This window comes from Ursus americanus, chromosome 10, assembly GCF_024610735.1.
Source record: "Ursus americanus isolate L20-20 chromosome 10, mUrsAme1.1.p, whole genome shotgun sequence".
Classification (NCBI taxonomy): domain Eukaryota; kingdom Metazoa; phylum Chordata; class Mammalia; order Carnivora; family Ursidae; genus Ursus; species Ursus americanus.
This window is the reverse complement of record NC_142136.1, coordinates 35124737-35127439: the sequence shown is the minus strand read 5'-3', so window position 1 is coordinate 35127439 and position 2703 is coordinate 35124737. Positions and strand designations below refer to the sequence as shown.

The window sequence follows — 2703 nt, the reverse complement described above, 5'->3', positions numbered from 1 at the left end:
TCAATCAGTCAAAACCACCATTTTTGAGTGACTATGGGCTACTCATTGTGCTAAATATGCTAGGTATGCATTGGTGGACAAACAGACACAGTTCTTGCCAAATGGGACTAATACTATAGTGGAGACATAAATGTATCATCAAATATGTAATTACAATTTGTGATAAATCATATTGAAGAAGAGATTCAGCTGTAGATTCAATGTTTACAGTGTACCTCTCTGAGAAGAATTACACAAAGACTGATACCTGGTAAAGAGAAAGAGACAAAGATACGAATATTCTAGGCAAAATGAACCATGTGCACACAATTTTCAGATGGAAAAAGAGTTTGGTATATGTGAGAATTGATAAAATGACCAAAGTAAGAGAGACCAAAGGTGAAATTAGATACACAGGTGGAATTCTGTGCATCACAAGGCCTTGCATTTCATGTTGATTATTTCAGATTTGTCTCTAAGAGAATGTAAAGCCACTGAGATTATTTATTGCTGACCAGTTTTTAAGAGCAGCTTTAGATTTATAGCAAGACTGAGAGGAAGGTATAGAGATTTCCCATAAATACCCTTTCCTCACACATGTAGCTTCCCTAATAATTAGCAATCCTCACCTCAGTGGTGTATTTGTTACAACTGATGAACCTACACTGATACATCGTAATCACCCAGAGTCTGCAGTTGACATTACTGTTCACTCTTGGTGTTGTACATTCTATGGGTTTGGACAAATGTGTATTAATATGTATCGATCATTACGGGTATTATACAAAGTATTTTCACTGCCTTAAAAATCCTCTGCACTCTATTTTGCTCTCCAACCCCATCCCTAACCATTAGCAACAACTGACTTTTTGCTATCTTCACACTTTTGCCTTTTTCAGAATGTCATATAATTGAAATAATACAGTAGGTCACCTTTTTAGAGTGACTTCTTTCATTTAGTAATACCCATTTAAGTTCTCTCCATATCTTTTCATGGCTTGATCGATCATTTCTTTTTAGTCCGGAATCATATTCCATTGTTGGATATACCACAGTTTATTTATCCATTTACCTACCAAAGGACATGTTAATTGCTTCCAATTTTGGGTAGTTATGAATTAAGCTTTTATAAACATCTGTGTGCAGGCTTTTTTTGTGGACATCAGTTTTCACATCCTTTGGGTAAATACCATGGAGTGTGACTGCTGGATTATATGGTTTAGTACTATAAGAAACCATTAAACTGTCTCCCAGAGTGGCTATACCATCTGCATTTTCACCAGCAATGAATGAGAGTTTCTGTTGTTCTATTTTCTCACCTGTAGTATTTGGTGTTGTCAGTTTCCCAGATTTTGATTATTCTAATAGGTGTGTGGTGGTATATCATGGTTATTTTAATTTGCATTTTCCTGATATGACATAAGGAACATCTTTTCATATGCTTATTTGGCATCTATGTATCTTCTTTTTTGAAGTGTCTGTTAAGGACTTTGGCCTCCTTTTGTTGTTGTCATTGTTTAGTTTTTATTTCATAATCATAAGCTGAACTCTGCAATCTAGCTAGACTTGGAGGGGAGTAAGGAAAATATGGAACCCACGGAACTGCAACAAAACCACAAATATTATAGATATTTCAAGCAGATGGGGTGAGCGGGTACTCTCCTGCACTACAGGAGTGGTCTGGTAGCTAAGATAAAACATAAGTCAAATTTACTAGATTTGTCCACAGTCAGCAATGGTGGACTTCTTGCTTGTTCTTGCCATTCCTGGACCCAAAGCACTCCATGGCTTCCACAATATCCTGCCTTCTCTTACCTTGCCAAAGACCACATTGCTTGCCATCCAACCACTCAGTCTTGGCAGTACAGATGAAAAACTGGGAACCATTTCTGTTGGGTCCAACATTTGCCACGGACAAGATGCCAGGACCTGTGTGCTTCAGGATGAAATTCTCATCATCAAATTTCTCCCCATAGATGGACTTGCCGCCAGTGCCATTATAGTGTCAGCACTCTGGCACGTGAATCCTGGAATAATCCTCTGAAAACAGGAACCTTTATGACCAAATCCTTCCTCCCCAGTTCTCAGAGCACAGAAGGTCTCTGCTGTCTTTGGAACTCAGTGTGCAAAGAGTTGGAAGGAGATGTGGCCCAAGGGCTGGCAGTCCGCCGCGATACTGAAGAACACAGTGGGGTTGACCATGGCTGAGCGGTGCTGGGAGGCTGCGTCTGCAAGGACAGACTTTGACCTACTTCAGATCAGGTAGTTTGTTTTCTTATTGTGCAATTTTAAGAATTCTTTGTATATTTTGAGTCATAGTCCTTTGTCGGATATATATTTTGCTAATTTTATTTCCTAGTCTGTGCCTTTTCCTCTCATTCTCTTGACATTGTCTCTTACAGAAGTTTTAAATTTTAAAGAAGCCCAGCTTGTTAGTTATGTCTGTCATAAATCACACCTTTTGTGTTGTGTCTAAAAAGTCATAGTCATACCCAGGGTCTTTTAGGTTTTCTCCTATATGATCTTCTATGAGTTTTACCATTGAGATATTCTAATTTGGAGTGATATTTTCAGATTTATACTTACAAAGATTATACTGGCTATTGTCCAAGAATGTTTTAGAAGTACAAATGTGAATTCAGGGATATAAAGTAAGGATCTACGGCAACTACTCAGGCCAGAAATGATGGTGACTCATTATCAAGGTAATGATATTGGAGGCAA

General features: G+C 38.1%; 1 pseudogene; it reads right to left on the bottom strand.

Moving 5' to 3' along the window:
* Positions 1 to 1692: 1692 nt before the first annotated feature.
* Positions 1693 to 2261, bottom strand: LOC123801079 (peptidyl-prolyl cis-trans isomerase A pseudogene; annotated as a pseudogene).
* Positions 2262 to 2703: the final 442 nt, after the last annotated feature.